Source organism: Pongo abelii, chromosome 13 (assembly GCF_028885655.2).
Source record: "Pongo abelii isolate AG06213 chromosome 13, NHGRI_mPonAbe1-v2.0_pri, whole genome shotgun sequence".
Taxonomy (NCBI): domain Eukaryota; kingdom Metazoa; phylum Chordata; class Mammalia; order Primates; family Hominidae; genus Pongo; species Pongo abelii.
This window is the reverse complement of record NC_071998.2, coordinates 93,912,470-93,938,111: the sequence shown is the minus strand read 5'-3', so window position 1 is coordinate 93,938,111 and position 25,642 is coordinate 93,912,470. Positions and strand designations below refer to the sequence as shown.

The window sequence follows — 25,642 nt, the reverse complement described above, 5'->3', positions numbered from 1 at the left end:
TCGCAGGGACAGAAAACCAAACACCGCATGTTCTCACTCATAGGTGGGAATTAAAAAATGAGAACACATGGACACAGGAAGGGGAACATCACACTCTGGGGACTGTTGTGGGGTGGGGGGAGGGGGGAGGGATAGCATTAGGAGATATACCTAATGCTAAATGACGAGTTAATGGGTGCAGCACACCAGGTTGGCACATGTATACGTATGTAACTAACCTGCACATTGTGCACATGGACCCTGAAACTTAAAGTATAATAATAATAAAATAAAATAAAATAAAATAAAAACTAAAATTAAAAAAATAAAGAAAAAAATTAAAAAAAATAAAAACTACAGACCAACATCCTTGAATATTGATTCAGAAATCCTCAACAAATTACTAGCAAATGGAATTCAACAGAAGAGGCGGCAGAGGAAGATGGGTAAATAGAACATTCCAGCAATCATCCCCCAACAGGAGTACACAATTAAACAAATATCCACACAAGAAACCACCTTCATAAGATCCAAAAACAAGTGAGCAATTACATTACAAGGAAAGAGGCATTGAAGAGGATAGGAAGGACACACTGTATTGCTTACACTACCCCTTCCCAACTCCAGGCAGTGCAGAATTTGTGTGCTTGGAGGAGGAAGAGAGAAGCAAGCATGAAACCTTGTGTTAGAACTCAGTGCTGTGCTGTCACAGCCAAACACAACACAACTCACAATTCTGCTGATGCCCATGGAGGGAGACTTTAGATCAGCCTGGGCCAGACAGGAATCCTCTGCCCTAGTAGGAAGAAATCTCGTGCCAGTTGGCTTCACCTCCAGCTGAATAAAGTGGCCTAGGACCTGGAATAAATTTGAGTGGCATTCAGGCCAAGAGGACTGAAATCCCTGGTGTTGTGCTGGTCTTAGAGGCAGTGAATTTGGAGTGTGACCCAGTCTGAGACCAATTGTGGCAGCCATGGGAGTGCCTGTGTGACCTTTCCCTCACCTCCAAGCAGTGCATCTCTGGGAAAGACTCCTTTTGCTTGTGAGAAAAAGCAAAGTGCAGAGGATTTTCTCTTGCAATTTGGGTACATTTTCAGCTACAGTAAAATAAAGCACCATGCAGATTCCGGAAGCACCTGATTTCAAGTTTTTGCCTCTGGATGGTATTTCTAGACCCATCCCGGGCCAGAAGGGAGTCCAGAGCCCTGATGGGATGGACCAAGTCCCAGGAGGATTCGCCACCTTCTGAATAAAGTGATCTTGGGCCTTGATAAACAGCAGCAGCCAGGCAGTAGTGGCCACAGGACTTGAGTGAGCCCCAGTACAGGACTGGGCTGGAAGAGGATATAGAACCGAGAAATAAATTCATACAAATACAGAAATGTCATTTTCAACACCAAGAATATTCCCTTTGGAAAGGAAAGTCTCTTCAATAAATGGTACTAGGGAAACTGGATTTCTTACATTGAAAAATAAAACTAGACCTCTATACCTCACTGTTTACAAAAGACCTGAAACTGCAAAACTTCTAGAATAAAACATTGGTGAAACACTGCAGGACATTGGACTGGGCGAAGATTTCTTCAGTAAGAACTCAAAAGCATAAAAAACCAAAGCAAAAATACACAAATAGGATCACATTAAGCTAAATAAGCTTCTGCACAGCAAAGGAAACAATCAATAAACTGAAGAGACAACCCACGGAAAGAGAAAAATATTTCAACTACCCAACTAACCAGGGAAGAGTAACCAGGGAATAAGTTCAAATACTCAAATAACTCAATAGAAAGAAGTAGCTCAAATAACTCAAACAATAGCTGAAACAACTCAATAGAGAAAAATAATGTAAGTAAAAGCTGGACAAAAGATCTGAATAAACATATGAACATATCTCACAAGAAGATATACAAATGACCAACAGGTATATGAAAAAAATTTTGACATCAATAATCATCATGGAAATGCAAATCAAAATTACCATGATATGTGATATCACCCCAGTTGAAATGGGTTTTATAAAAAAGGCAATTATGGATACAGGCAAGAATGTGAAGAAAGGGGAACCCTCATACACTATTGGTGGGAATGTAAATTAGTACAACCACCATAGAGAATAGTATGGAGGTTCATCAAAAAAATGAAAAATAAAACTACCATATGATCTAGCAATCCCAATGCTGGGAATCTATCCAAAAGAAATAGAAATCATTATATCAAAGAGATATCTGTACTCCCATGTTTACTGCAGCACAATTCAAAATTGCCAAAATATGTAATCAACCTATATGTCCATCAATGGATGAAATAATAAAGAAAATGTGATACAAATACACAAAATATTACTCAGCCAAAAAGAAAATGAAACTCTGTCATTTGCAACAACATGGATGGAATGTTGGGACATTAAGTGAAATAAGCTGGGCACAGAAAAACAAATATCATGTTCTCATTCATATGTAGAAGCAAAAATATTGAACTTATGGGGATAGAGAGTAGTATGATGATTATCAGAGGATGGCAAAGGTAGTATGAAAGTGTAATAAAGAGGTGATAGTTAATGGATACATAAATAGAGTAACACAGCAGAAATAAAATCTAGTGTTTAGTAGCAAGATAGTAGAGTGACTATAGTTAATCATAATTTATTGTATATTTCAAAATAACTAAAGGTGGAACTGAAATGCTCGTAACAGAAATAAATGATAAATATCTGAGGTAATTGATATCCCAATTACCCTTATTTGATCATTACACATTGCATGCTTGTATTAAAATATTGCATGCACCACACAAATATGTACAACTATAATGTATTCATAATTTTTTTTAAGAATTAAACAAAATGCTATGTAATGACCAACTTGGATTCATTGCTGGAATTCAAGGATAGCATAACACACAAGATCAATGGAACACACCACATTAACAGAATGAAAAAAAAAATTCAATTGATCCAAAAAAAAATTTGATGAAATTCAACACTTTTCATGATAAAAACCTAAACAAACTAGAAAATAAACAATATAATAAGACTATATATAAAAATGCACAGCTAACATATTTAATGAAAACAATTAAAAACTTTTCTTCTAAAATTAAGAATAAGACAAGAATGTCTAATCTTGACACTTCTATTTATTATAGTTGTAAATCTTAGCCAGAGCAGCTGGACAAGAAGAATAAGACATCCAAATTTGACAGGAAAAAAATTAAAATTATCTCTGTTCATAGATAACATAATCTTTTATGTGGAGAACCCTAAATATTGTACACACCTACACACGCATTATTAGAACTAATAAATGAATTCAAACAAATTGCAGAATACAGAATCCACAAAAAACAGTTGCATTTCCATACTGAAAATGAACAATACACAAATGAAAGTACGAAAACAATTCCATTTGCAGTAGCATCAAATAGAACAAAATACTTAAGAATTCACTTAACCAAGAAGACAAAAGGCTGTACAATAAAACTATAAAATTTTGCTGAAATAAATTTTAAAAGGCACCTCCAAAAAAGAGAAAAAATATTGATGCATGTGGATTGGAAGCCTTGATATTATTAAGATAGTACTACTCAAAGTGACCTTCAATTTCAACACAATTTCTTGTCACATTACTGGCATAATGACATGCATATAAACCAATGGAATTGAACATAGAACCTGAAATATACACTATATTATCATTAACTAAGGTGTCCATGTTGTAAAATAGATCAGTAAGACTTATGACTCTTCTCTAATTAAAAGTTTGTATGCTTGCATACATACTTCTCCTTTTCCCATACCTTCCTCCCTACCAACCTCTGGTAACACCCCATTCCACTCCTCTGTGACTTTGACTGAAATTCCACATTTAAGTGAAATGCTACAGTATTTATCTTTGTGTCTGGCTTATTTAACTTCACATAATGTCTTCCAGGTTTATCCCTGATGTTGTAAATGACAGAATTTCCTTCTATAATTTATAAAAGCTGTATAGTATTCCATTGCTTATATCTATGTATATATATATATCACAATTTTTATATACATTTCTTTAAAAACTGCATTAAATTCATCCATTAATTCTAATAAATTTAAGTATATCATTTCATTAAAAATAAATACTGGTTTGATATAAAAATGGAGAACCTGAAAATAAATCCTTGCATATATAATCAAATGATTCAACAAATGGTATTGGGAAAACTGGATATCCACATGCTTAACATTGAGCTTGGACCCTTTACATTATATAAAAAGATTAACTAAAAATGGATCAAAGTCTTAATGTAAGAGCTATAACTATAAAGTAGACATGGGGGAACCATGAATTCCTGACATTGGATTTGGCAATGATTTATTTAATTTGTAAAAAGCAGTACAGGAAACAAAGGAAAAAAATAATAACGTGGACTACATCAAAATTTAAAATTTCGTGTGTCAAAAGATACTCTACAGAATGAAAGGTAATAACCCAAAAATATTTGATAAAGTGTTAATATACAGCATATGTAAAGAATTCCTATACCTTAAACTACAAAACTCAGACAAGAAATAAACAACTTCATTTAAAATTTGACAAAGGACTTGTGTAGTCATTTAACCAAAAAAGATACACAAATGACAAATAAGCTCAGATTTACAAATTACAAAGGGAAGATGCTCAACATCACTGATCATTAGAAAAAATGCAAGTAAAACCTACAATGAGATATTACCTCATACCAATTATGATGGCTGTTACTAAAAAAAAAAAAAACAGAAAATAACAAACATTGGTGAGATATGGTAAAATTAAAAGCCATATGCACTGTTGTAAGAAATGTAAAATGGTGCCATCACTGTAGAAAATAGTAAAGTTTTTCTTCAAAACTTAAAAATAGAATTAACTTTATGGTTCAGCAATTCCACTTCTAGGTATTTACCCAAAATAATTGAAAGCATGGTCTTGAAGAGATATTTGTGCACCCATATATATTCATAGCAGCATTATTCAAATCAGCCAAAAGTTGGAAGCAACCTATGTGTCCATCAATGGATGAATGGATTAAAAAATGTGCTTGTACACATGTACAACATACACACACACACACCACACACACACACACACAGGGGAGGAGAGAGAGAGAGAGTGTGTGTGCACATAATGGAATATTATTCAGCCCTAAAAAAGGGAGGGAAATTCTGACACGTTACAACATGGAGAAACCTTAAGGATATCATGCTAAATGAAATAAGTCAGTTAGAAAAAGGAGCAGAGTTAGAGTAGTGAAACTCAGAGAAACAGAATTAGAAAGATGATTCCCAAGGACTGAAGGGAGAGTGGAACGGGAAATTATGCTTTAATTGGTACAGAGTTAAGTTTTGAAAAATAAATGGTTCTGAAAATGGATGCTGGTGATGGTTGCACAACAATGTACTTAATATATTTAAAGTACTGAATGTGTTTAAAGCACTGATTCTGTACACTTAAAAATATAGCAAAGCCCTAGGGAACATATGGACAGTATTAAACAGAGTTCACGATATATTTTTATTAGCACTATGGACTACATAATTATTAGAAGAATGAACTACATAGTGCTAATAATTCTCCAAATGCGGGTGATTTAATAATATAACTTTATATTTTGATGCATTTTCTTGATGTATTCAGGGAATTTTTATAATTGCCCCAAAACTACTACTTTAGGCTGTGTGTGTGTGTGTGTTTGTGTGTGTGTGTTTGTGTGTGTGTGTGTGTTTGTGTGTGTGTGTGTGTGTGTGTGTAGAAAAGATTGTCTATTTTAATAAGGAATGTCAAGATTCCAATTACTATCCTTTTGTAAAAGATCAGAAAATTGAAAATGTCATGGGTGGGGGCAACAGTTTTCCTTAGATCTCAGAAGTCTCTGAATAAAAACTAAAACTTCATTCTCTCTCAATGGTCTGCCTTTACATTAAAAGCAAGCTAAATTTTAAATTGTTGCACTTTCTTCTCGTAACAAATTATTTAGATAGGCTTTGAAGAGGTTTAAAAATAATTAATATTAGTGTATCTTAAAACTTCATAAGCAAATAAAATATTTACACAGAAAGTCTACATTTAATTATGTCATGAGCATTCCATTATATTAGCCTAAAACTGGGTCAAAATTTTTCACTGAGGCATGAGAGCACTATTTCCTTTTTTTTCCTTCCTCTAGGATACAGATTACTACAGTAATCATTTTTTTTGACAGCGAACAGAGAAAATTATAGGGAATTAAATATAAAAGCTTCCCCTTCCTCGAGTTCCTCCATGTCAGAGAATAGCATATAGAATTAAATAATGCTGGGGTTGGAAGGAGCCTTAAAGATTACCTAATTTGACCACTTTTTTGAAGCATAAATTGAATACTTAATTATAAGCAGTTACAATTGTAGCAATTGCCATTTCAAGGAAAAAATAGTTAAGGTTTTAGGATATGCCCTCTATATAACAGAAAAAGCAGAAACACTTATACAGAAGCTTTTAATCTGTCAAGGCCAGGACAGGACACAGTATCCCTGTTACATTTTAAACAGGGAAATATCGGTCCAAAGATAAAGATGATGTTAAAATAAAGAAGCCAAAAACCCTTGGGATGCAACTGCCACCCAAGAAAGAGGGAATGACTTGAAAATCTCAAGGTGAATATGCAGTTTCCATAGAATGGCCCTGTGCTTCTATTTATTTGTTTATTATTCATTTATTTCTTGAGTGGTGATGGTAGCAGGTAGAAGAGGAATTATAAAGCAAAAAAGCAGGACACTAAAAAATGAAGGTGAGAAAGAGCCAACAGGACATTTTCTAATAAGTGGTATGAGGACAATTTTTCCTTTCTTGGTAGGGATTTACATATTGGAATAGGTCAAGAAATAGGATGGGCTCACATCTATGTTATAGGCACATTTAAAACAGAATGACAATGTATTTTGAGGATTTTAGAAACATTTATTAAAGTTTAGGGGAAGAGAATAACAAGTTTTGCTATTATTCTCTGTTCTCACATATTCACCTTCTGCCTAGAGTATTTTGCTGCACACTACTCTAGGCAGAGTTCTTGTTCTTGTTGTACACAGAGGATTTACTTAGCTATGTCCTGAAGAAAATAAATGTCACATTCACCCGGAATTTTCTGATAATCTTTGTAGTTTTTGGAATAGATTTCATTATTTTTCTTCTATTACTCTGCATTATTCAAATTTCAACCATAATGTCTACTGTTCTGTATGGTAGTTACTTCTATATGAGCTTGGTTCCTTCAGTGGATCAGTGAGTGCAGGGACCATTGTGTGTTGTGCAAAAACATATCTCCTTCACAGTGCAAAATATAAAAAACTTAGAACAATGAGAGAAATGGCATGGACACTGAAAAGCTTTTAAAGAAATTCCTGGAATTTGACTGTAAGTGGCTTTTTCCAAAATAGTGGCACGTATGGGAATTAGTAAGGTTTTAATTGCACTGGTATTCTGGTAGCAAACTTTTATATTTTATCATTCCAAAGTTTAGATATAAGTGTGTTGGAGTCTAGTGTATTCATTATGTAGTCTATTTCATATCAGTGACGTACTTATGGGGACAACTAACGTCCTTCTTGCCAGGAAAGTGACATTTTGCATATATGTAGTTTTAAAAAAGTTTCCATTCAGTCGGGCACAGTGGCTCGTGTTTGTAATCCCAGCACTTTCGGATGCTGAGGCGGGCAGATTACCTGAGGTCAGGAGTTCAAAACCAGCCCAGCCAACATGGTGAAACCTTGTCTCTACTAAAAATACAAAAATCAGCTGGGTGCGGTGGCGTGCATCTTAATCCCAGCTACTCAGGAGGCTGAGGTAGGAGAATCATTTGAATCTGGGAGGCGGAGGTTGCAGTGAGCTGAGATCGTGCCACTGCACTGCAGCCTGGGTGACAGATTGAGACTACATCTCAAAAAAATTTTTTTTTTTTTTAAAAAAAGGAAATTTTCCATTTACACTCTAACAGTTAAATATCTGGCTTATATTTTAGATACATCACAGGCTCATATGAAATTTAGTGCTCTTGCAGTGCCTGTGTTAGAAGATCATAAGGAATACAACACATTTAATAAAAACGAATGGTGCAACTTAAATAATATAACCATATTTCTTTAAAATTCAGAGTTGAAAGTCAAGTGACATCATGTTGTAGCCAACAAAGACCCTAGAACAGCACATTTTGGAAGAAAGTAAAAATTTCCTCAGTTTGTCTAATAAGTTTAAATTCCATATAAATATATTGAAGTAACTCAGTACTATAAATCCAGGCTCTTTCTAATTAGTAATAATTTTAGAAAAATGCTTATAAAATTTTAATAGCAAAGCTAATTAATTTTTTCTACCAGAAAAAAAAATAGTAGTTTTCTTTTCAAGACTGTGGTATAATTATATTTTAAATAGTAATGAAGTGATCATGCATTTTGACAGATTGCTGAAATATATTTTATCAGCTAACCAAATCATAGTAATGCCAGTTATTGTATTAATATAAAAAGGCCCCAACTCCTAACTCTCTTTCTCTTCACAGTTCAGAGCTGATTCATATTTTCCATAATATTCTTAAATAATCATCAGTGAGAAATACTGGAAATAAATTATGGAAAGTACAGTTATGGAAAGTGTAAGTACTACAAGTTCTACAATTGAGAGTGCCACTTTTGTATGACTAATGCAGCATATTTGACATTGTCTTGGGGTCTTTCAGTTGATTGTCACAGTAGAGGAGAGGCAGACCCTACTATTCCCTAGTAGCTGGAAGCCAGGCATGATGGTATAATACTACAACCCACAAAAGAACAGCCCTGCCCCCCTCCCAAAATTATCAGCCCCGAAATGTCAACAATTATGGTATAGAAAAACTCTCACCGAAGTTGAGGTATGCCAAAAGAAGATACCATATGGGGGAACTGAAATTAAGAGCAGAGATTTGGGGTATAAATCAACCATTTAGCAAAAATTCCCAGGAAGAATTCACCCTTTGAAGGACTACAGAGTTGCTGATCAGTGGAGGAAAGATGATGAGAGAGTCATTAGGACCTGGGACACTGCTTACATTACTGGCCTTCCCATCCTCTGCAATGAAAGAATGAACTGGAGATGGGGAATGTGTGTGATTGGGTGCAATAATGGTAGTTTTTGGATTCAGGGATTCTGGGCTCTGTTGTGAACAAGTAGTTTATAGTTCAGGCTATTACATTGCACTAAACCTGAGCTTCATTCTTTGAAATAACACTTGTTCCGCTTAATTCATGTGATGTTTGTGGGGAACAAATTAGACAATTTACATAAAATTATTGATAAATGATAGTGTTATACATGTGTGAGTCTTCCCATTATTCCCATTGACTATTCTACACTTCATACTCATTCTTGGAGTTTTCTGGGTGTAAAAGCCCAGAGCACCTCCCCAAAAAGCTATTATATGCAGCTCCATCAAAAATATTTTGACTGCTATCTTTATTACAAGTAACCCAGTTTCCTTGTTTCCCAGCTTGGAAAGCTTACTAGGGAGGAGCTGTGATGACTGACAAAGAGCATGCCTGTTCTTAGAAAAGATAATTCACCTATCTTCCTTCTTTCTTCTTTATTCTTTTGAGCACAGGCTGTGCTATTCCAGGGTTGCATAGCAGTCTAGGGTGGATAAGAGAAAGGACAATATAGGAAAAGAATGTCTAAAGTTTAAGAAAACCATAGAATTAGGGTAAAATATATATTGTAAAGTCAGGGATGCACACACTATGTTTAGACATTATGCATCAGGTGCACAGAGCCCTACCAGGCCCACGAGGCCTTCCCCTGCTTCCTTATACTTCTTGCTGTAGCTGCAACATTTTGTCTTTTGAAATTCCCTGTAGAAGCACCTTGGAAATGCCAGACATTGTTGAGACACCTGATGTGAGCTATGTGCCTTTCCAATTGCCATAGATCATCATCAGCTGTAGAAGGACCCCAGGAAAGATGTTAATGCTGCTGTGTTTCCTTTGCATCTAGAGCTTTCATGACATATCATGTCAAACTCTGGTCTTCATCCTATCTCCAGACTTTATGAGAGATCAGTTAGCAGCCCCTGTATCTGAGACCATTCCAGAACTTGTCTTTGTCTGCTCACTGTTTCCCATAGAGACCCAATTACTTGGCCCTGTGAGGAAGCCTTCTCAAAAAAACTATACTATTTGACAATTTCTTGGCAGGTGGTGCCTGTAGAGGTCCATTATCCCTCACTGCACCACATATTGGCTGTCTTCTGCTCCCTCATGTTTTCCATTTTTCTCATTTTAACTTTTCTGTACAATGGTCTCCACATTTACATAATAACATCTGCCTTCCTCTCTGGTCTTATGCTTACCACAAGAAGCCACACTGCCATCAACCCCACATTTCCATCTCACTTTTTCCACTCAAACCTCCCTATCCTCTGCTTGATACTCCTTGTCACACAGCTTTTTTCATTGCTTATTAATCTTATATTTGTCCCTCCACCAGCTGTCTCATCTTTGCTATGTGTCCTCTCATCCATTAGGCCCTCACTCCCTCCATTTTCCCCTTTTATTACTCTCAATTCTGGACTCCTCTTTGTCATCTGAGCATTTGTTGCCTCTGGCCTGACCACTCTGTCACTTTCCTTGCTCTCTCCTTTACCTCTGGGCACTTCTCTTCCTGCAGGGCACCGTTTGCTACGGAAGTCCACGTTTCCAAGGGGCTTTGTTTTTTTTTTCACACCAATAACACCTTTTCCTCTCTTCCACCAGAACACACTCAGATCCTGAAATCCTCTTGCTGTCAGACCTCTGCATGGCTCTGGTTTCCACCTCTTTACTTAACAATACTTTCTCTCAGGGCATAAATATTCCACCAATAAGGGCCCATCCTTTAAATCCCAGTGATTCATTGGCCTGTCATCCTCCACCATCCAGCATATTTACATCAGCATAACCACTCTCCAATCACACTTTAGGGTCAATTCCAAACCTTGTTAGGTCCATTGCAAAAAGCCCCTCCTGGCTGGCCTTGTCTTTCCCAACTATTTCACACATTGACTGCTAAAGCCTGCTCAGTTCAGCCCTATCAAAGAAGTGGAGGAGACTGCAGAACTCAAAAACCTAGACACCTAAACTGATTTATATTTGCAAATAGAACTTCAGTTATATAGAAGGACTGGATAAAGGCACCATGAAGCTGAAATGAAATTTTAGGCCAGTGGATTACATAAGACCCTTTGGGAAAAGACCCTGCTAGTCCTGCCAAGAACACTGTTTCTTTCCAAAAGGAAAATGGGAAAAAAAAAATATATATATGTGTGTGTGTGTGTGTGTGTGTATATACATATATATGTATATGTGTGTGTATATATACATATATATGTATATGTGTGTGTATATATACATATATGTATGTGTGTGTATATATACATATATGTATATATGTATACGTATATATATACATATATATACGTATACATATACACATATATATGTGTATATATATATATGAAGTTGCTTTCAATGGCTTTGGACTCAGAAAAAAAGGCAAGCAGCAACAAGGCTCATTATAAACAGCTAATCAGTAACAAACCTGTGTAATCCGAGACCCAGATAAAAGGAGAACTAATGTAATGGGCCTGAGGGTCCAGAAACTGATGCCCATTTTGGGATTGATCCTGGAAATACTCCTTCATCTTCCAGAATGATTAAGATTAAAGTAGTTTTGTATTTCACAAAATTCACAAATAAATTTTGTGGTGATTGCCTCCTGCATTCACAGTGGGGGAAAAAACTGATTCCATTGGGGAGGAATAGCTGCCAGCTGTCCCCTAAGATACCTTTTCAATCCCGATGGAGGCTGCAGAGACTTAACTGCTTCTCTCAGTGCAGCCATAGTAAATTTCTATAGAGGCCCAGTAGGTTCCCCTTCCTCTGCCTTCATATTCTCTAAAACAGTAGAGAATAAAACACATCTAGCTCTGTGGTGTGTAGGCATGCAGCAGGCAGGGAGGCTAATGAAGCTACCCACCTGGACTAAGAAAAACATATCAAAGATAAAATAGGGCTGTTAAGAAGTGTATAAGTTTGGTGGTCATCTGTAAGATGTGGTACAGAATGTATCAGAGCAATAAATGTCATGACTACTGTGTTCCTTCCTTTAATATGTTTTTAAGTTTCCATTTCATAATAAAGGCAACATTATACAAGACAGAAGGAACGGCCTGCCTTCATATCTGATCATCCTTTTACAGCAGGGCTGGCATCCTTATAAATGTGGAGCACAGGGGTTAGGAGCTGCCTGAAAGATCAGGCTAACTCATACAATAGCTTTCTGCCACGGTTCTCCTTAGCACAAATCTAGCAACCACTGTGTGTTACATATAGCAGGGATGTTCATAAAGCAAGTGCTAATTGAGGTGGTAATTTTTTTAAGAGAAGGAAATATGAAAGATTCAATTTACTGTAACGGAGAAAAGGAGTCTACCACGGATTCCAGCTAGTCTTAAGTCTAAGAAATGGAATCAATATAGCCCTTAAAACATCACTGGATTGCACGAACATCCTGTCCTGAAAGAAAACATAACTGAAACGATACTTGGGCTCCTTTCTGTGCTTAATCACATAATTCCTTCATTCGTGACATTTAATCACTCTACCAAGTATTTTGACAGGCAGAAGCTGGAGCATCTAAGAACAATGGTGTGCAAAACAGACATAGTCCTTGTCCCTTATAAATTTAAAAGATTGGAAAATATACAGCTATGATATCTCCTGTTAACAAAAATCAGATCATCTACTGTTATTAAAGAGACCTAATTTATAGATTAATGCATATTAAAATGTGCATTCAGAGTAAAAGATGTACTTTTTACTGAATCCCTACAACTACCCTGACTAAGCTTACAGAGTTTGACTTTGATTCTAAATTTCTTTGCATTGACTCTTTATATCCTGTGTTGCTAATGAACTGAACCTAAAATACCAGAAGTAGTAGTAGAATAAGACGGATGCTAAAAGATGTAAGAATTTGTAAGATTTGGGTTTTTCCTAAAGGAAATAGCAAACCATTAAAAATTTCTAACCACAGATTTTGTAAAGTCTGATTAACATTTTAAAAAGATCCCCCAGAAGCTACGAAGAGAATAAATTGTATGTTGGTAAGAATGAATTCAAGAAAACAGGTTAGGGACTGCTTTTAGAAAAAGTTAATGTGATTGGAAAATTGAATCCATGGCCAGATAGAGAGGAAGAGGTAATAAAATGTCACCAGATCTCCACATGAGCAAATAGACGGTTACAAGTATGCTTTTATTGAATTATAAAAGCCTAGAAAATAAGCTATTTTTTTTGTGTGTAGGAAATATATGTATTTATTTTAAGGGAGGAGTGGATCTCTCTTTAAAGCCTGTCTCTCTTCAATGGCCTATTACAGTGAGTGTTTGTTGGGTCTATAATTTCATTTATATAATATGTGGGTTATAAAGTATTCTAAAATTACAAATAGCTGTCTTCTTAACTCAGAAGTTTATGATATTCTTTCAGGCAAAGTTTTGTTCATTACGGACATTTAAGAAATATTTCCTTCTGTGTATTCTTCACTAGCAATAGCAGTGATGTAACATTTGTTGGGACACATCAGTGACTTTGATATCAGGATTATGCTCTCAAATTATTCTTTTTCTTCAATAGAAGTATCATTTTCTGATCCATGGAACAAAATAATTTGAGCAAAGTAATTCACGATATGATGAATAAAGTTATTTTCACGGACTTGTCTCTTTTTAAACTAAGGCTTTGCCATCTGTTCTCTTTTCTTTACATGTTTAGGATGTATATAATTAACTGTGCAATCATATCATAAAAGGAAGGATATGAGTGATTTCAGTGCATCCTGATATTTTTATACAGTACATCTGTTATGAAAAGATTTTCTACTAAACACACGTTTCAGGTACAAATCAAAGGAAATCATTTTTTCTTTGATCAACTCTTTCTAAAATGCACAGAAAATGGGAGTAAATTTAAGAATTCAGTTTTCACTGAAAACACACAGTAAGTTATCAGTAAGAATAGGGTCACTTACTGCCTATATTATCTACAGCACAAGCAATATAATGCACTGTATTTTATCTCCAGTTTTATCTATCTGCCAAAATTCAATAAACTCTGTGAAACTTATTCTCCAACTTGATGTGCTTCTTCTGTCTGTAGCACTAATAACATGCTGTTTGTTCTGCTTGAAACATCCTCATAGATTTGAACATTCTCTGTACAGCTCATCTTTCCAAACATGTTATACTTACCTTATATTTATCAGAGCATCACATTTATACTCTTTCATTGAAATGGCTTGATTACCCATTTCCACCAATTGAACATAAAATCTATTAAGCTACAGATGTTATCTTTCTTGCAAAACTTAGTATCCTACAAATGTAACTAATAGTGTATGCTCAAAAATATTTGATGAACCAGTTGAATTAATATATGGTGCCTTATTGTCACCAATCTTGAACAAAGAATATGTGACTAAAAATAAAAAGTAGTCACTGACTATTATTGAAGATGCATCCATGAGGTTATATATAGCTTTATTAAAAAGCTATCTACTTCTGTGAGTAAAATTGGAGATATCCTTTGTGGATTTCAAAGTCACAATGAAGAGAGTGACTTTAAAGAGGGAGTTTTAAAGTTGGAAAATTTGAAAACAAAACGTGTAGGTATGTTTGTGCGCATTTACTAAAATATCAAATCTGACATTACATTGTAGAAAAACTTTAAGAAAATTGTAGCAAATGAGCCTTGAAAGTACTAACACTGTGAGAGAGAAACCCTGTATTTAATAACAAAAGAAAAAATAAGTAAATTGGAGCATAGAACTATTGCCTCTCTGTAAATTTTACATGAGAATGAGACCTGAATAGTTGAAATCCAAATCATCAACTTTGCCCTGAAATGCAGTCAAGTGTATGTAATTTTCAACTCAAAATTTTACATCAAAAAAAAAATTTTCAAAACTGATTGCAAAATAAGGATAATTTACAAATTTGACCATATTCGAAATAATAAAACAGATCTTTACCAATAAAAATGGATTAAAACTATATGTATTAGGTTCATTGACTGTGGTAAAATTCATCAAGAAATCAATATCAAAATAAAAATAGAAAATCTCCATTGAATTTTCAAATTAAGCAATACGTACCTAAATGCTACCATTTAGTTATACTTTAAATAAAATATAATATTAATTGATGATATGAATATCTACACCATCAGGAAACAAAGTTATTCTTAAACAGAAAGTTGGAGTTTTAAATACATTCAGTTGTAAAACCAAAAAACCTAAATATAAATTTTTAAAATATTTATATCAACATGTTGAAAAATAAATTGTAAACTAAACGAAATTAAGAGGAAGAAAATCATAAATGAGCAGAAATTAACAATTAAATAAAAATGTACAATAGAGAAAACAAAGTCAAAAGTTGAATCTATAAAAAATTTACTAACATGATAAAACTAAGTTAAGAGTAATCAAGTATAAACTGTGACACAGATAACCAATGTCAGAAATAAACAAGTGATATTATTAAGGATTTTAGAAGCATTAAATCCTGAGGAAATATAAAATCTTTGTATTAATAAATTTTAAAATTTAGATAAAATTTAGATAAATTTCTTGAATAGCACAATTTATCACAACTAATAAAATATAGAAAATTTGAGTTTATTAAATAAAATACATAACAATAAATCTTTATCAAAAAAAATCCATGTTAAAATGGCTTCCCAAGTTAGAAATTTTAAATGCTAAGAATCATTTAAGGCAAAAATAATACCAATATTATACACATTCTTTCAGATAGTGGAAAGAATAAATATTTTACTACTAATTTCATAAGACACAAATGGAAGTAAAACAAAACTTGACACTGACATTACAAAAAGGAAAATCAAGGGTCAAACTCTCTATTGGAACTAAATATAAAATTCCTAAACAGATTAGCAAATCAGAATCAGTAACCTATAAAAAAGGTAATACATCATGAATGTTTCAGAGATCTCCAAGAATACTATAATTTTTTAGAGATAATTTTATAACTCAAAAACCTGTTATGTTCATTTTTATGGTTTATTTCAGCAAAAAGACACAGATTTAAATCAACAAAGGAAAGAGGTGCATAGGGCAGAATCCAGGAGAGACTAGTCATAAGCTTCCAGTTGTTCTCTCATGGTGAAGTCATACAGAATGTGCTTAATCTCCCAGTGACAAAGTGTGACAACATATATGGGTTATTGCCAATCAGGGAAGCTCCCTGAGCCTTATTGTTCAGGATTTCATCAAGTGTCAGTCACTTAGGCATGTAGTGCCCACATTACTGACTTTAATTACTCAGTGTCCAGTCTCACAATAACAGATCAAACTGGTAATGTGTGGCCCAAGGCCCCCACCATAAATCACACTGTTAGCAAAACTATCTGATATGACTTAAGGCCTCAGATAAGCAAAGACAATTTTAGCTGGCAGAATATTTCAGAAGCTAGTCTAGGGCCAGAACTTTCGTTGAAATGAAAGCATTTGAACACCCCATACCTGCTGAGTCAACCCTTCCTGCTCAGCCATCAAGTTGGGTGTGAAACACTTTCAATGTAATTCGTCATATTAACAGTGGAAAGAAGAAAAATTATGCGGCAATTTCAATAGAAATAAAATAATTTGATAAAATTCAATTGTTAGCTACCAATAGAAGAAAATGTTCTATAAAAGTTATCTAAATTTTAGAGCAAACATAGATAATGTTGGAATGTAAGAAATCTAAAGGAGAAAATTTTATTCCTGTTCCTTCCTAGCCAGTGTAATTAGGCACAAAAAATAAATAAAAGGTATACGGATCAGAAAAGTAAGAAATAGAACCATATTTTTAATATGGCATTAATTGCCCATGTAGAAAATATAAATGAATACATGAATAAATGTTATATTTAGTAAGTGTGGTAGAATAATTACTGTAGTGGTCTCAATTTATTACTTTGTTTAATCCTCTCCCTTTTCCCTATAACTTTGAAGTGCTCACCAATTGTGACTGAATTCACCCTGTGCCTGGCTTTGTCCAAGAGAATGTGGTGTGATATGATTAGACTTTGTGTCCCCACCCAAATCTCATCTTGAACTGTAATCCCCAAGTGTGATGGGAGAAAAGTGATTGGATTATAGGGGCGAATTCCCCCTTGATGTTCTCGTGATAGTGAGCAAATTCTCGCAACACCTGATGGTTTTATAAATTGTAGTATTTTCTCTGCTTTCACATACTATCTCTTGCCTGCCACCATGTAAGAGGTGCCTCTTCTCCTTTTGCCATGATTGTAAGTTTTCTGAGGACTGCCTCCCCAGCCATGCAGAACTATGAGTCAATTAAACCTCTTTTCTTTATAAATTACCCAATTTGGGGTATGTCTTTATAGCAGTGTGAAAACAGACTAGTAAATGGTGGAAATGATGAGACAGTTTCAAACCTGGGCCTCAAGAGGCTTGTGTGCTTCTGCATGAACATGTACTTGTATGTGTTCATGATTGTACTATATGTAAACTAGCTTGGAGCATCCTTTTGCAAGATGTAAGACTACAGTGAGGAGAAGGACCAAGTCTTCTCAGTGAGGCATCAGACATGGAAGAGATCACAGCAAGATTAGCAAAGCCACACAGCTCATTGCAACTGATCAGTTATGCATAAATAAACCTTACCAAGTCCAGCTGAGATCAACAGAGCAACCCAACTGACCCATAGACACATGAGCAAAAATAAGTGTTTATTATTGAATGAGACTGAGGTTTTGTGATTGTTACACAGGCTTGTTATGACCTATTTATAAGTGAAACAGAAATCTTTGCTAGAATTTTGGTGTTGCCATTAAAAACAGTCTTAAAATGTACGTTCAGCAATGTGTGTGATATTTTCAAATATCTCTTTGGGCACTTATTTTTGAAAAACTTATTGATAACTTTCTCACCTACTAACGTAACATAATTTTGTATATAAGCATGTAGCAGTTTTTCATAAAGAAATACACTGTTTTAAGGAATGATCTGTATCTCTATTGAGTAAGTATTTATTCATTGTTTAGCTGATTCCACCAGTATTTCTATACTCTCATTTATGTGTCCAGATGATAACATATTTTATTGCAAAACACGTACATTTTGGACCTTAGTGACAGTTTCTTTGCAGCTTATAAAATGATGACATTTTCTAAATGCTCTATGGGTCCATGATAAGAATATCAACCCTTTTGCAAGCCGAACACAATGTTTATATATTAATAAATCATTTTTGAGTCAATTATTCATATCCTCCTTATCCTTGTTTTATTTAGACCTATATGGCCTTATTTTATTTATGAAATGATATCTCTACCATTTTAAAAGATCCTTTTATACTACATGAATTTGAGCAGTCTTAAGTCCTTTAGGTAATAGAGTGCAATTATTAAAAAAAAAACAAAAAACTTGTGGATTCTTTCTGAAAATTGTTTGTCATGTATTTATACTTGAAATAAAAAGTCTATCAATAATATAATTTCTTAATATATTATGCAGCTTGCTCTTAATTTTCTTGAATATTATTTTTCGAATTTTACTTTGTCTAAAATTCATGTTGATGTTTTTAATTTTTTTTCCTGTGAGGTTTGCTCATTGTTTTATCCTTACCTTGTATGTCATTTTGTTTTAGGTATTATTATCTAAATAGCATATTGATGGGATTTGATTTTAGAGATACTTTAGATTATTTGTAAATTCATAGGGGGATTAATTTAAAGTCTTTCATACATGGCAGGACTCACTTCTATCAATATCTTATAGTTTTGTGTGGGTCTTATTTATTATTTATGATATATGTCTTCTTTCCTGATTTTTCACTAGGTATTTGGGAGAAATATTCTCTTTTATTTTGGTAAAGGCTATTTTCACATATTTAATTACTTTTCTTGTAAGATGTTTTAAGCGTCTATAACGTATATAAAATAATGTAATTAAATACTTAACCTAATTCACATATTTCCAAAATGCTAACAATTTAGCATGTCTGTTCCAGATTTTGTGGTTTTGAAGATATAAAACAATATAAATAAACTAATTTTATTTTGTCTTTATGAATTCATTCAACTATTTACAAAGTAGACTCGTGAAAGCATAGATCACATAAACTGTATAACAGTGAGGTATTTTTGGAAATCTGTAGCTTTCATCAGATGATGATGGACTTAAGTTTGTCAATTGTATATTAAATTCTAAACAAAGTATTTTGGAAAATTATATAGTATGGTTGAAAATATATTGTTAAATTGGTATTTGAAAGATCATTCATAATTTAACATTTAATAATAATTATGTCTCTGGGAGTGAAGTTTCCTTTTAACAAACATATCTATCTTCTTGTCATTTAGATTTTGTATTTCCATAAGTCCTTAAAATATTTTAAAATAGAACCCATTCTCGATGGATAAACACGTAAAAATGTTGAAAAAAATCAAAATAATATTTTTAAGAAAAATGTTTAAGAAAAATAATGTTAAACTTTAGGTTCTCAGAAAATAATGTGCCCTTATCATGAGTAAGTCAACCTGTTGACATCGAGATGTGCTATTTTAATACATGGTTTTTGAAACATATTTTATTTAAAATTATTTTCTATCTGTAATTCATGGAAAAAGAGCATTTAAGAGGCAAAGAGAAAAGGTATTTCTGGAAAAAAAAACTCATTGCATCAACTAGATATGAATCTTACATAGCATGTCCTTTTTATTGTGAGATAAATTCAAGAAAACATGGTTTATGTAGAAAAAAAGATACAAGGCAAGATGTTCAGACAGCTGAATATACAATAAAGGACATTGTTGAGAAAAAATTTTAAGATAGTGGATAGAATGTGAATAAAAGTACTTTATGAAAATAACACACTACTGTGGGACTTAAAGTACAAAGAAAGAAAAGGGATACATAAAGAAAACAAACTTTCAGAAGCATAATGAAAAATGAGAGAACAAGGTCCATGGGGAAATGATTCAGAAACCTGTTACTATATGTGGAACACAGAGGCACAGCAGAAGCACTTTGATAATTCTGTACCAGGACTTTTTAAATTTCTAATAACAGAATTACTTTGGGAATGTAGGATTGGACATAGTGTATCCCATAAGTGGCATTGGAGAATTAAGACTGTGCAATAGACACAGCTCCAGCAGGCACTTTTTGCTGTTGAGTGATAAACCCCACAGAGTGACAACATTTGAAATACTGTATCTGATTAAATCTGCACAATAGGTTTGACCCTCAGCAAGTTCCTTCTCCCATCTAGCCTCAGCACATCCGTCTGTAAAAGGATAGACTTGAACTAGCAGATTTATAAAAAGCCTTTTCTGGTCTAACTTTCTGTTCCTTGTGATTCTTTAAAAATCCATTTTTGTTTGTTCATTTCTATCTGTTTTCACATGCGAAAGTTTGGTGCTGGCTAAGCAGAGACAAGCAGCAGGAAATGAAATCAATAACCCCAAACTGGATGCTTCAAAGATGAAGTACATCTTTTGTCTCTTTTCTAAGGGAAAATGCTTGCAAGGATAGAGAGAAAACATGTCAGAAGAGCAAGTTAGACCTCCTGGGAAACAGCAATAAGAAAGATAGAGGTGCTGGTTGAAGAATGGGGTATTGGAGAAAGAATGGAATTTGAGGGAAAAGGCTTAAAAACTATGAGGTTTATTGAGCTTTAAGGATTAAACTTAATAAATTCTGCAAAGATCTCTTATGTGCAATGTTGGCTTTAGTTTTTGTGCAGTGTGTTAGTAAGTTAGTTTATCCTTTTTGCCTCCATCTCCTTCACTCACCTCTCATCTATTAATATATTCCCAGAGTCCTAACTATGACCTTCCCATTGGTATGTTGAGAAGTTTGTTTTGAATTAAAAAAGAAAGTTTACAGATAATATCAACCACGGCTGAAGGTCATATTTCTGTTTCTATCATTTGCTATTATTTTTGTTATCACTTCAATAATATCTGTGTGCCTGCTTCAGTCTACATCCATTGTTCTCATTCTTTTCTGTCCCAATCTTTTCCTCTCTCTCTCTATGCTCATTCCTTTCTACTAAGACTCAAGGCAGAAAATGAAACTAATGTATTAGCACTGAAACAGACCTCAGATCTTCTTGTCCAAAGCATTGACATTTTACAGATGAAGACTAAAACAGAGTTCTGTCTTGAAAATATTCAAAAGCAACTCATCAAACTTCATTCAACTGGTAGTAACTGAGATATGATAGGAGAACATAATTTTGGCTAAATAGGACTGTTTGCTATTATAGAAAAAGGCAAAAACAATGTATGCTGTGGTTTTGATCTTCATGAATATTTTGCTGATTTGCATTTTTTGGACTAAAAGAACTTAAAATTTTGTTACTTATAACACTTGGTTACATTTAGCGAGTTTTAGTGTAGGATAATAAACTAAAACTGTCTTTACTCGGGTGTTTATAACCAGAAATTCATGAAATACAGTAGTGTGATTGATGTGGTATTACAGGCAAACAAAACCAGACAAAATGAAACCCTCATAATCCCAAAGAAGTTCAATTCCAAGGAAGAGCCAAAGGATTAGATAACCACTTAAAACACTAAAGTAGTTTTTGTGTGAAACGAAGACCCGACTACGATTGTGGAAGTGAAGGGGCATTTGGTTTCTTCCAGTGCTGTAGTGTCAGGTGTGAAATGCCCTTATGTCATTTAGCATCTAGCCTATGTAAAAAAAAAAAAAAAAGTGAATAGTTCTACTTGATTACAAGACTCTTTGCCACAGTAAATGAACAATTAAGGCATTTGCAAATAAAAAGAGATTAAATGAAGAATTGGATATAGTTTCCACATGAACATTAAACTCACACTAGATAATATAAGAAAATAAAGGTTAAGTAATAAATTTTATTTTGGGATAACATACCAAAACCTCAAGCTACAAAAAAGAAAACTAAATAAATGGGATTACATTGAACTAGAAAGCTTCTGAACAGCAAAGGAAACAATCAAAATGAAAAGGCAACCTATGAAGTGGAAAAAATAATTGCAAATCATATATCTGATAAGGAGTTCACATCCAAAATATATAAAGAACTCATATAATTAAATGGCAGAAAAATGAGTAATTTGATTTTTTAAAAAAGTAAAATAATACAAAGGGAAAAATATGTGAGTTTACAAAAAAGCCAGTATGAGAGCCAATTATGGAAACAATATCCTTAGAGGGAAGTTATGTATTGAAAGGCTAGGGAGTAGGGTCATAATTTGCATACATCATGGATGGTATGTACTATGTTTGCAATGAAACAAGTGCTCAAAAATCACAACAAAAGTGATGGGTGATAGAGAATTATAGGGGTGATTGTTTAAAGGACAAAGTACGGACGAGAGTATAAAACCAAAATATTATAAGTTTTATTGTCATAAATGGAAACACACAAAAACAGAATTTCTGATTTTGACTATTATTTAGCCTATATTCAATATAACAGTCCTTCTGCCTTGCAAATTTAACTCATTGATTTTCACTTGGAGCAGACCTAATACCCTAATATTATTACACTTTACTATCATATCAGAAGGGTATCTCTGAGTTGCTATTTTTATCTTGTTGTGATAACTTTTGCTTAAATTTTCAGTGGCAATTATCTCATAGTTGTCTTTTATATGAATGCTTAGCTAGCTTTTAGCACAGTGCATGAATTTGCAGAAGAATGAGCTCTAGTACAATCCTTGCAAAGGGTTAAAATTTATAGGATATTCTGGATTTAAAGATTTTTGCAGAAGCATTAGAATATTTAAAGGGCAGATATGAATATATATACATACACATATTTCACACATACACATATTTCACACAAATAAATAGATACATAGTTCATTAAGGAAAGGATATTAACTATTTTATTAACTTCTCATTCCTCATCTACCGAGCACAATACCGGAAAGAAAGTAGAAATTTATTAGCTTTTACTAAATTAATTAATAAAGTCAAATGAGGGAAATGTTATGTTTATAAAAAATAATACTTCTTATAATTTTCTGTCTCAGTGAGGTAGAGCTGTCAGGTTATGATATCCTTTGCACAGGGAAAACATTGAGTAATAAAACAGAGCCCTTGCTTTCAAGTTATTTAGAGTTTAAATAAAGAGACAGACATCTACTAAATTTGCTCAATAAAATGTAGTAAGTGGAAAATATAGACAAACACATTTTCAAGGGGAGCAGTTAGCAAAAGAATGTTAGAGTTCAAAATCTACTTCCATATGATAGACAACCATTGTGTGTAAAGTGAGATGAGTTTGCTAGAACCCATGATTGACATTATGGTGTCCTGACCTGGCACTCCTTCAGGAATAAAGAGTTTTTCTTCAGCTGCTGAAACTATTGCTAGAAGACCATTTAGGGATGGTCTTGGCTGATGAAAACAGTCTTATTCAAAACTACCCTTCTTTCCAGCATCAGCCTACAACCAGTGACTGAGCAAGTAAGGCTATATAGCCCTACCACTATATAGCCCTACCACCCTATCTCCACCTGGAGAAAATTTTAAAGGTCTATTCCAGATTGAGAAATCCTCACAAGTCAGTTTCTGACTTGTTTAGAATTAAATCAAAGCTTAGCTCCTCCCTTCTCAATAGTACTTTTGTTCATTTTATCTAAACAGTTATTGGTCCCTAAAGCGTCTGCTAATAATATCCTGCATTCTCATTTAAGCCTCAGAGTCTGCTTTCTAGAGAACTCAAATTCAACAGTTGATGCCAGGAGTAATTTGATGAAGCAGATCCTAAGAAGGGATTTTGAGCTTGGTAACCCACTACCTGGCTGGTAATTATGACCACATTCTAAGTTACAGATGGGGAACAGAAAGTCCCTGAAAAAACGTAAAATTACAATGGTAAAACGTTCACAGTACACAACTATGATCATATAATGTCAAAGAGAATAAATTAAATGGTGTGATGTATCAGGTATTCTATTAATCTGGAGGAAATAGTAACTATGAGGACAATGAAATACAGTTTGTATTGCTAATTAATGCTTTGAGCAATGATAACTATTAATCTGCAATTAAATACTAAATATGTAAGCCAGAGGGCCTCCTTAGTAGTCTATTGATAGGCTCAAATCTCCTTTAGCAGTACAGTAGGATGAAAACCACACCTTAAACTTACTTGTAAGAGTAACCGGGCTCTGAAGAACAACTTAATATCAAGAAAGGCAGATCTGCCATCCAAAAGTCAGGTACATTTCTTCCTGGTTCATAAGAATGGAATCTGACACTGGATTTATAGACATTTGGACTTATTCACTTGGAAATTTAAAATCACCAAATTTAGTTAAGCCCCCTAAGCATGTAGAAGTAGCCTAATTTTCCCTGTTAAGGTTGAGTATTCTCCCAATGCTTGGAGAAAATGAAGAGACCTTTTCTCTGCAAATATGCATGTTGTCCCTCTCCAAATATGTCCCCATCTTCTTTCCTGGCCGCTGGCTCAATTACTGCTATTAAGAAACTATATAATCCAGATGGGCATGAGATGGAACTATTAGTGTAGGAAATGGATTATATTCCAAAGGAACTAAGGGCTTAGGTCCTTTGGAATGTAGTCCTGCCAACATATATCAGCAGATGTGTACATGAATCCAAATTCTGAGGATTTAGGACCAAACAGGGGCAAAATATACAGTTCAATAAAAGAGACTTATCAATATAGGAACATTCTCCTGTAACACAGAATTTGACATCCTGATAAAACCCCAAGAGATGGTGTAAACACACTGCATTACAGCAATAATTCCTAGTTGCATAGAACGAGTAATAGCCTACACAAAAATGTATTGGATATGTCAGATCATGGAAGCTAGAAAAAAGTAGACTAAAGTCTCAAATGGGTGGCATGTTCATTTGGATATACTGCTTAAGGCTATGAAACCTACTAGATAACTATGTTTCTCAGAACTATATGGAATATACAACATTTGCTGTAAAAGTTGTGCTTGTGAGAGGGGCACGTTGTTCAGTAAGAAATCATGTGGTGGTCCTCCTATGTAACATAGGAAATAATGGTAGGGGATGCTGTTAAAGAACTAGGCTCACTCAGAGGAGTGGAGAATTTAGAATCCAAATCAATAAAAGAGGCATGAAATAATTAATTGTCTGAAACCAAGTGGGCACAATTATTATAATGAATAATAAGTTTGAAGTGGCAGCCAAAGAAGTCTTATTTTCAGATAATTATCCAGATAGTTAATCGATTGTGTATTCCAGAGAGTTCAAACAGATTGCCTCTATGCAAAATAACCAAGAAGAATGCTCCTCAATGTGTTCACTCTGACAAAGTTGAGATGCATGATCAGGAGGCTGAGGCTGGTTTCCTTCACTTAATGCCATGATTTGGCTGGTTTCTGGACCTGACGCTGTTTTCCAACCTGTGACTCATTAGTTAAAATAAAGACAAAGGCCCAAGAAAGACAGATATTAAAACACAGTGTGCAAAGGAAAGTGAGGAAACTGAATCGAGGTAGCCTGATTTAACATGAAAGGTAAACATAAAGGGAAGACGTGTGGATGTACAACACTGAACCTCACAGAGCTCATCCTGC

General features: G+C 34.1%; 1 long non-coding RNA gene across 1 annotated transcript in view; it reads left to right on the top strand.

The window, feature by feature from the left end:
- The window catches only part of LOC129047963 (uncharacterized), a 246,145-nt gene that overhangs the window by 119,302 nt on the left and 101,201 nt on the right, over window positions 1–25,642 (top strand). The window contains exon 8 of the long non-coding RNA XR_010136445.1: window positions 8,521–8,613. This is a non-coding gene — a long non-coding RNA (uncharacterized LOC129047963). The remainder of the gene's footprint in view (window positions 1–8,520; window positions 8,614–25,642) is intronic.